Genomic DNA, 11,085 nt, shown 5'->3' with positions numbered 1-11,085 from the left:
AATCTTGAACCCAACAAAGATCAATACATATTTTTACAGATTGTTTGCAGAAGAGATATGATACAAAATCTATCTAAACAGTCAAAGATACACACAAAATTTCATATAGCAATAAGAAAAGACTTGTTACAAGAAATAAGATAAGAAGTAATGTGCTCTTCGCCTGTTAAAGTGGGCCTTTCTCTTAGACTGAAAGTAGAGAGAGAAATATCTCCTTGGTAAGATTAGAGAAGGAAGATGTGTAACTGAGAAGAGAACTACTAAGATATTTATACCCATTGCATTAAATTAAATTCAGAAGGTACAGAGCACTTGACAAGCTTTTAGAGAAAAACTTGTCCTTTGTTACAGTATACAATCCTTTTGGCCATAAATGAACAATCTTCTTTCATAAAGTAGGTAAGCATGTTTGCAGACAAAGGAGTGATTCCGTACAATGCTTTGCTCTGAACGGTATGGGTTTGTCCTTTGTGTGAAGAAGGATAAGACAAAAACTATCTTGCTCGACAAGACTCATTTGATCGTTGAACATTGGAATACAATACATGTTCAGCAATCACTGAACAGACTCAGTGATGATCACTGAAACTGATTACAAAGATAATACACTTTGATAGATAGAAGGGATCATCATCAAATCACTGAGAAGGGATCAACATCCTATTGACAAGGCCTCAGCTAACTGCTTTAACTGTCAATAGAAAGGACACTTTGCAAGTGAATGCAAGTCAAAGAAAGTTGCAAATCCATCTTCAAACATCTCATCCTTCTTCAGACCTAAAACAAAAAATATCTTAAATTGAAGGAAAAGTGTAAGGAGATGAAAAATCTCTAGCGTAGAGGAAAATGACTTATCGCTGTAGAACATGATTGGGATGATTCATCTGAAGAATCATCCTCGGATGAGAAAGACATAACCTATCTCTGTCTTATGGACAATATGAGTGGTCTAGGATATTCATATGATCAGGAAGATCGTGTCAGTGACAAGTCCATGCTTAAGTTTGGAACCTTTGTCTCTTCTATTTCTGACACTTCTTTCTCTCAGTACTCCTCTACTGAGTCTCATCTTGAAGGAACTTCTCTTAGTTCAAAATGCAAAGACAAAGGTAAAACCATTGTCAACATTCCTCTTCTCTCTAAGAAGGACCACAAGTTGAATAAAACCTGTTCTATTCCTTCAACTTGTAAATCTTCTTCCTCGAGTAAAAAGGTCTTTGAACACTCTTAGAGATGAAGCCAAAAGCTTAAAGTGAATCTTTCACCCAAGATATCTAAATCTTTAGTTGTTCCCCCTCGAACAACTGAAAAATATATTCTTGGAGCTGGTCCCTCCCTTCTAAGTCTTACAAGCCCCGACTTTTCTGGCCCTAAAGCTTCTTTCATCTATAGGAAGTGTCGTTACTGTGGTGAGACTACTCATATTGCTAGTAATTGTCCTTAAACTACCATATCTGGTTCACCAGCGAAGGTAAATAAAGTGGCTAAGGTTGAAAAGTCAGCTAAAGTGAAATCAACCACAAAAGTTGTTAAAACAACTAATGTGAAGAATACAAATGACACCTTTTCTTCAGGTTCAGTAAACACTCTCACTGACTCTGAGCTTTCAGTATCAGTGAAGAAAGATGTCGCCTCTAACGCTGAACGAGTTGTCTAGAAAAGAACTTGTCACTAACCTTCCTCAGCACTTTTATGCAAAGAAATCTATCTGCTCAGCGTGTGAAAAAGAAAAGCAGACAAAGGCTAGTTTTAAATCAAAACAAGTTTCTTCAGCGATTTCTCCGTTTCAGCTACTGCATATGGATTTATTCAGTCCTGTCAATGTACAATCCATAGTTGGAAAAAAAAATACACACTCGTTATTGTTGACGAGTGTTCCACGTATACCTGGATTTTCTTTCTCAGATCCAATAATGATGCATTTGAAAAAAGCATCTCGTTCATAAAGTGCATAGAAGTATTGAACAACATCAAAGTGCGCTCTATAAGGAGTGATCATGACACTAAATTCAAAAACAGTACCATGGATAACTTTCTTGAAAACAAGGGAATCTCACACAATTTCTCTGTTGTGAGAATTCCACAACAAAACAGGGTCGCTGAAAGGAGAAATTGAACAATAATTGAAGCTGTTCAATCTATGCTTAGCAAGTCTCGTCTCCTGACTCAATTTTGGGCAGAAGCTGTCAATACTACACATTTTACTAAAAATCGGTCGCTAATCATCAAGAGATTCAAGAAGACAGCTTAAGAACTTGCTCATAGAAGAAAACCTTCTCTCAGCTTTCTACACATCTTTGGTTGTACCTGCTACATCTTAAACAATAGATAATATCTTGTAAACTTTGATCCCAAAGCTGATGAAAAAATCTTTCTTGGATATTCTTCAGTATCCAAAGCCTTCAGAGTATTCAACAAAAGAAGACAAACACTAGAGAAATTATTCATGTCATGTTTGGTGAATCTCAATCAGCTAACTCTAAACCCATCTTTGATGATGAAGAAAAGTTAGAAAACTGGATGATATCTCATTATGGAGAACCTGAAGCTTCGTTATACAATCAACGCAACGCTAATCTCTCTTAAGCTAACGATGATCCATTTATCATTCCAGACACGACTAATAACGAAGATGAATCCTCTACATGCTACCATTACCATAGTTATATACCCTCTTCTATTTCAAATACTGATCCTTCAGTCACTGAATCCCCTTCAGTCATCGAACCTCATTCAGTAAATGAATCTCTCACTAAGGCTCTTTTAGCAATTCAATTTGTTGCTGAAGAATCTCTAGCTGAAGCCTCATCTTCTATACTTGAGCCTCCAAACTCAGAAGATGACAGTTTATGTCATCTATCAGCTCAGCGATGGATGAAAAGTCATCCCATCGATCAAATTCTTGGTGATCCAAGTGCAGGTATTCAGACTCGTCGAGGTCTAGGTAATATATGTCTCTTTGTCAACTTTCTTTTTTTAGTCGAGCCCAAAAAAATCAATGAGGCAATCACTGACCCAAGCTGGGTCAATGCTATGAAAGAAGAAGTCATTGAGTTTGATAGAAATAAAGTCTGGTACCTTGTCCTACGTTAATCTAAAAAAACTGCGATAGGCACCAAATGGGTCTATCGCAACAAGTTGGATGAATAAGGAATTGTAACCCGTAATAAGGCTTGACTTGTTTCTCAAGGATACAGGTAAGAAGAAGACATCGACTATAATGAAACCTTTTCACTAGTGGATAGACTCGAAGCAATTCGAGTCTTCCTAGCCTATCATATCCATAAGGACTTTAAAGTCTATTAAATGGATGTAAAGAGTGATTTCTTAAATGAAAACCTATAAGAGGGAGTTTATGTTGAACAACCTTCAGGGTTTCTTTACTCAAAGTATCCAACTCATATCTATCGATTGGATAAAGCTCTTTATGGTTTAAAACAGGCCCCTCGTGCCTGGTATGACACTCGTTCTTCATTACTCATCTATGAGAAATTTATTTGCGGAAAGATTTACCAAACCCTATTTCTTAAAAAAATCAAGGGTCGTATCATTCTTGTCCAAATTTATGTCGTTGATATTATATTTGGTTCCACTAATCCCTCATTGCGTTTTTGTTTCTCTGAACGCATGAAGAAAGAATATCATATGAGCATAATGGGAGAACTGACATATTTTCTAGGTCTTCAGATTAAGCAATCTGATAAAATCATTTTTATCAGTCAGAGTAAGTATATCAGGGATATGTTGAAGAAATTCGACCTAAGCAACAGTTCATATATGAAAACTCCCATGGCTCATCCTCTCATGCTGAACAAGGACCCAAATGGGAAACTTGTAAACGATACTGCTTACAGATGAATGATCAGTTCCTTGCTATATCTTACAGCTAGCTGACGTAATATCATGTATTCTATCTGTTTATGTGCAAGATATCAATCTGAACCCTAAGAATCCATCTGATTTTCGTAAAACGCATCTTCAGATATCTAAAGGGTACTCCTAATATGGGCCTTTGGTATCCTAATGACTTAGGTTTTGAAATGGTTATGCAGATAGTGATTTTGCAGGTTGCAATATAGAAAGGAAGAGCACCACAGGTGGTTGTTAGCTTCTTGGTGGAAAGTTGGTGAGTTGAACAAGCAAAAAGCAAAACTCAGTGTCCACATCAACTGTTGAAGCTGAATATGTAGCCGCTGGAGGCTGCTGTGCCCAAATTCTTTGGATGAAAAATTAGCTCAGTGATTATGATCTTCAGCTCTCTAAGATCCCCGTCTATTGCGAAAGCACCAGTGCCATTGCTATTGCAAACAATCTTGTACTTCACTCTAAGACCAAACATATAGATATCAGATATAATTTTATCAAAGATCATATTATGAATGGTGATATTGAACTTCACTTCGTATCCACTGAGTACCAACTAGCCGATCTGTTTACAAAACCTTTTGATGAAACAAGATTCAATCTCTTAGTCAGGGAACTTGGAATGCTAAACGTTGAGGATTAATTCCTTCAGCTCTAAGCATCACACAGTGATACAAAATGAAATGAGTGTTTCTTATTCTATCACTTAACTCTTAAGTTAAATGTATCTTTTTCTCTAAGGTATGTCTACTTATCTCTTCTTTTCTCAAAACTTAAAACTATTGCTGAACACTTTTCTTATTTAGTGATCAAAATGTTTTAAAAGAAAAAGGCTAATGAACAGTCATATTTTATGACATCATTACAAAAAAATTAAGTAATTTCATGCACGTCCTTCTGAGACATGTTGTCCATTTCTCTTCAAACCAATCACCGTAAAATGACGTGCAAAAGTAATCATCATTGCACATCTTTTCAAAGCGTCATTTTTCTCTCTCTTCTTTCTCTCTCCTCTCATCTATACATACCTCTCTTACGCTCTCTTTTCCCCTTACGCGAACATTCTCATACACAAAAATCTCTCTATATTATTGTGTGCAAGCAAGAACACCCAAAAATCCTTTAAACTAGTTCCTTCTTCTTTTCTAAAGAAAATAGGTTTGTCAATCTTATTTTTTTGGCTGTTAATCTTCAAGAAATGTGTTTATTATTTAAAAACCCTCTTTCTTCCTTTTAAATAAAAACAACAGGTTAAATAAATCATTCTATTTTTTATTTACATTAATCACGTTTCTAAAATCTTCTCGAAAACCCTAATTTCTTCTTGTTTTGCAAATGAAAAGTTTATCCTTCAAACTTTTGTTCCAAATGTTTTATCTAACATAATTGTGTGTACATTCCATTTCTCTCTTTTCTTTTTACAGAAATGGCAGCTGCATCAAACATGAACTTTGATCTTGAAGATTGCTTCTTCAAACCAAACAATCACGTTGCCCTACTAGAAATCCCCACAGACAAACCCAGTTTACGGATGCCACTTCCTTCCTCAAAAACTGCATTTTGGGATATGCTCTCACCTTCCAACCTGTAATGTGTGACATCCGTCATTTTCGGAGCATCAGGTTAGCGTCTTTATAGGATTCCTATATTTAGAATTATATTTATTAGAGTCTAGTCATGTTGATTAAAAATCATTTGACTTAGTTCCCAAAATTTTAGTTCAGAAAACCATGTCCCAACGGGTAACTGATAAAGTAACTTATGTAATGCCAAAGAAATTAAAAGTTCTCTTAAAATAAATAAAGTTGATATTATAAAATTCAAATTTAAAAATATAAAAGTTTCATTTGAATGTACAAATGATTTTTACAAAATTAGGAATTTTGATTTAATAATGAATAATTTTATCGGTATTTGATAAAATGTATTTGAGTTAACTTTTTAGTTGAGCTGTAGTTTTATAAGAAAATAAAAATAAGGTGGTTTGGGCCTTGAATGGGCCGGCCCCTTTATCCACATATAAAAACTCCAATTCTTTTGAAAACTTCCATTTCATCTTCATTTTGTATCACTCCCTCTCTCTCACTAAACTTTTCGTCTCCCACACCAGCCAAACTCATTATCAAAATCTTCTTAGATTCCCTAAATCTTGAATAACATCCAAGGCTTCAAGAAAAAGCGAGTAATAAGTAATAGATTAGTTTTATTAACTTTGCATCTTTTCAATCTTATTTCTCGTCTCCGTCACATTTTCCTCCTTGTTGAGCTCAAAACTTTCTGGATATTCTAAGATGGGCTATTATTCATCAAAGACATGAGAATGTCTTTGAATTGTTGGTAATCTATGATCTATAAACTTAGAACTCAGGAAAATAAGGGAAAATCGCATTGCATATAGTATTTAACCAATAAAAGCGATGTTTTGGAAACCAATAGATTTTTGTCAACATTATCGCTGTTTGTATTTTCTCTAAAAATAAAAGTCCAAAATATTTTAATTATCTCTTGGAACCATTGAAAAACATCAAGTTAAGACCTTCCATTTTGACCTCAGTTTTGATAAAATGCAACCTGTCCAGATTGCTTGATATGAGAAAATTGGTTGAACATATATAAATATTAAAATATTTCTAAAAAGATGTGAAATTTGGTTAGAAGTTGTTCAACACAGTAACATTGGAGGTATAAAAAGTTAAAAGTAAAATAATTTTTGGAAGGTTCCTTTTTATAATGATTGGTGAGACCAAGATTCCAAAAATCGGAAATTGCATGTCTGTCCAAATATTAACTTTTGGTGTAAAGGCTTTAACCTTTAAATGTATAAATTTTGTACTATTGAAATGGTATCAGTTTTAATCTATAAAAACTCATTGGCAATACATAAGGTATAAATCTCACTTTATCTTTAGTAAAACCCGGTAGGTGATCTAACTATTGGATTTCAGGCTGAATAGGAAAGTAGGGCAGACGTTGGAGCTCTAAACGTCAACAAAATCTTGCATATTCATCTGCAAACTTGTGAGTTTTCACGACCCCACTTTTACTGCTTTAGTTATTTCTTTTAATTGAGGGAAAAAACATGAAAGTATGCAAACTATGTTGTTTTAGTTGTAAAACTAATGGACTAATGAACTGTTTGGTCAAAAGTTTTTTAAATCATGAAAAATTTATTGTTATTGCAATACCTATAAATGATAAATTGATGTGCTTGAGAGGATATTTTAAAATTTCCTCTTCCGTACACGCTACTAGTTAACTCGGGCACGTCCCCAGCCGGTGGTAATTGTGGATAGTCGCTATTGTGTTGACAATCCCACCCAAAAAAGGGTGCATATTACCTATGTTTTTCATAGTCTACTCATGTGTGCAAATGGGCCACCGCTGAAGTAGTACTAATACGAACCGTGGTACCTAAGTGAGTGAACGGGCCACTTATGGTAGTTAGTAAACTAATGGGGCACATTGGTCAGGTAAGGCTCTGTAGCGTCTCAAGTTTTTAAGCATCGATGGAAAAATTTACATTTATATTGGGCATGTTAGGTATAAGTTTGCAAGTTGTGATTTATGCATTGTAAATATTTTGTGCATATGAAAAACCGTGAACTCACCAACTCTTTGTAGTTGACGTCGTTTTATGTTTCATTCTTTTCAAAAAATTAAGTAAGAATGGAAGTTTTGGAAGATCTTATGCGATAACACCTATTCACAAATTTTAGAAATCTCTTTTTGTAAATGATGTTGTTTTCATCGTGAACAGTAAAGTTATGAATTTCTAAATTTTCATGGATTATGTATTTAATGGTGTTATCTATCGATTGGTGTTAGGACTGAAAATCAGTATTAATTGTATTCGTCTTGAAAGTTAAATATAGTCTATAATTGTAAAACTCAGCGTGTTTGACTTTTCTTATAGGAGTTTGACTTTGACTTGTGTTAGTAGGTTTGACCATATAAATAAGAATGGTCTTTGTAATTTGTAAAGGGGAGAGCACATTTTGTAAATACAATACGTAATATAGAGTTTGACCAGAGTTTTGATGTTTGACTTTTTCTCTCAACTCTCATATGAATGTTCTTGATGTTCTTGAAGAAATATCTGAGATTCTGCCATATTATGAAGCTTATTGAAGATTAATCAGTAATTTTAGAGACTCACAATTGGTATCAAAGCAGAGTTTGCAAGAAATCAGAAGAGAAGAAATCAGATTTGTTGAATATTTTTTTCTGATTTTTTTTATGCTCTTTGTGTTCATTTTTTTTTATGTTTTGATCCGATTTTTTTTAAAATCTTGTGTTTTTGTGTTAAAAATAAAATCAAAATGCTCGAAATTGAATTGTGAATCTTTGTTAAACACAAAGTTTTGTGTTTTAATCATTCCATTTCAAGATTTGATCGATTTTTGTGTTTTAATTTTTTTTTCGTGTTCTTGATTTTTTTTAAAGTCAGTGTTTTTGATCCATTTTTTATTTAAATTTTTCTTTTTTTGTGTTTTTGTTAGTTTTTGATCTAATTTAGAATTTTAGAGTGTCTTAGTTTGTGTTAAACCGGTCAATTCAAAGCCCCTAACCAATTTAGGCCCATTGTCACATTTCAGCCCATTTTCATTTCATCTTCATCGGATACTCTTTCTTCCAGACGTGATTACTTCGTGCAACATAGATTTTTAAATTGCTCAGCCTTCAATCGGATTCTTGGTAAATCGTAGAAGCCTTGACCGGATAATTGTCCGGATTCGCACAAAGCTTGACCGGATAAAGAGGTAAGTCTCAATCTCAGCGATTTAGGTTAACCTTTGAGCGGTTTATTCCTAAACCGATCACCTCTTGACCGGTGTTCATATAAACCGATYAACACTTGACCGGATAAGTGACCGGATAAGTAACCGGATAGCKAAATCATTTGGCTTAATTGAATTTGTGATTGAGACTTCATTGCTTGAGCGGAGAGTTATCCGCACAYATCTTGAGMGGATTATAAACCGGACAGAAGCTTAAATCGTTCAAGGACTTCACAGTTTGAGCATTAAGATCAACCAGATTCTAAATCGCTCAGGTAAGTCTTTCAAACTCATCAATCGATTTAGGACTTTATCGTTCATTTTATCAATCTCTTAAACTGCTTTTATTTTCTTCACTGTTTTCAATTTGTACTTTTGAACTAAGCAGATGTTGAATCGATTAAAAGCTAATAAGGAATCAGGTAATCTGTTTGCTTGGTAATTAGTTTGTTCCAATTACTGTAGTTGTTGTTGCTGTTTGTTTTTTGTAGATAAGAAAAAGAAGGATAAGCAGTTGTTGAAATTACTTGAAAGACAAGAAGAAATTTGAAACTCATTTAGCTACACAGGCACATTACTTTGACATTGAACTTCTTGTTGTGGTATGCTTGTGGTTTTTAAGGACTGAAACAGCAGTAGGTTTAATAGACTGTTTAGAGTGCAGTTTTGAAGCTGTTATGATTTTGAGTTGTTGTTTTGATTTTGAAGTTCTGGAATCACAGAGACACAAAGACACAGTTGATCGTAATGAGTTTAAATCTCTATTAAGGCATTTACAGGTTTTTCTTAAGGCATTTACAGGTTGTCTTTAAGCACTATCTCCAATTCTCAGCTCTTAGTGCAGCAAGAGAGTGATCAAGAGAGTGAAGTTTTCAACTTTTTGTGTAAATCTGGTCAATGCGACAGCAGATGATAGATATAAAGATTGTTTGCAGTTCGTTTGGTATACAATTCATTGATTTTAGTCCAAATCAGTTGTCTTGCTAAACAGTGGCTGTTTGATTACATTGCTCATTTCAAGGATTCAAGTTCTGGTTGTTTCAATTGGAGAGCATGAAAGTCTTGCACATAACATGAAGAATGGAGTATATTCAATCTCAGTTCTGAATGAAACTTTCCAGACCCATATGTTGTTTTGTTCCTGCTGTTTCCTTGAGGACTGGAACAGACTTGGCCATAAAAGAAACAGTGGACAGCTCAGTCCTCTAGTTTAGACAATTGATAGCAACTATGTTTTCTTGATCAAGACACCCACGTTGGTCAATGAAGAAAGGGTTGTAGAAGAAGCAACAATTGAAGAAACTGTTGCCATTTTGAAGCTATTAGACAGATAGTTGGTTTAAATTGTTCAAGCTAACAGCCTAACTGTGTTCTTGATTTGATTGTTCAACTGTTTTTGTGATAGGTACATCAAAGTACACTTTGGAAGGTTTTAAGGCGTAGCAAGCTTTTATTAGATACACAGCCCAGGTGGGACAAAGTGTACTTGCACAGAAGACTCCGATAGTCTGAACTGCAGTTAGAGGGAAGCTAAAAGTTGAAGATAGAAGAGTGAAGTGAAATTGTGTGTCTGAGATCAAGTCTAAGCATACTCTGAAGAGAGTTCATACCAGTGAAGCTACATTGTAGCTATATTTTAGACTGGTGTTGATAATTGTAAAACTTTCTGTTTTGGACTTGGATAATTGTTTTGGACTTGGACATTTATTTCTTGGGCTTATATTTGTTGTGTTTTTGGTTTTGTATTTTGCTTGTGTCTAGATTTTATTTTTGGATCATTGTACATCTGTTTTGTGTGTGTTTTCAGTTTTTAGTATTTTTCTATTTTTTTTAGCTTAACTGTTCCTGTTTCTTTTATCTGATTTCACTGCATAGATCCTTAACTGATCAATTTTTTTAAAATGGCAGTTGTATATGAGAACTTTAGAGAGAACATTGTTCAACTGGAAAAGGACATTGAAGGTTATAAGGAGAAAGTGTTTATCAAAGTTTTAAAGAAAAATCATAAAGAAGAGTGTGAAAGAATCGAGAAGGAATTTGAGTGTAAGATTGAAAGACTCGAGAACACTCTTCGCTATGTAGAAAATGATTTTAATGATAATTTGAAGACTTGGAGTAAAGGGAATAAATATCTTTTCAATAAACTCAAAGAGGTTAAAAGTGCATTTTTAATTGAGAAAAACTCTCCAAGGAATAATACAGAGATTAAGAACTTTACTGAGTTAAGGAGATCATTGGAAATAGAAAAGGAAAAGGTTTTAAAGGCTGAAAAGAATTTAAATATGGAAAGAGCCGAGTTTGAGAAAGAGAAGAAGAGATTAATTGGAGTTGRAAGAAAGTTTGGAACTGAACGAGAATCTTACGAGAATAAGATTAACTCTCTCGAGCTGAACGCAAAGATGCTTCTAAAGCAAATCTCGGATTTTGAGCAGCTTATCATTTT

Source organism: Cynara cardunculus, assembly GCF_001531365.2.
Source record: "Cynara cardunculus var. scolymus isolate 2C chromosome LG 2, CcrdV1, whole genome shotgun sequence".
Taxonomy (NCBI): Eukaryota; Viridiplantae; Streptophyta; class Magnoliopsida; order Asterales; family Asteraceae; genus Cynara; species Cynara cardunculus.
This window is presented reverse-complemented; position numbering follows the sequence as displayed.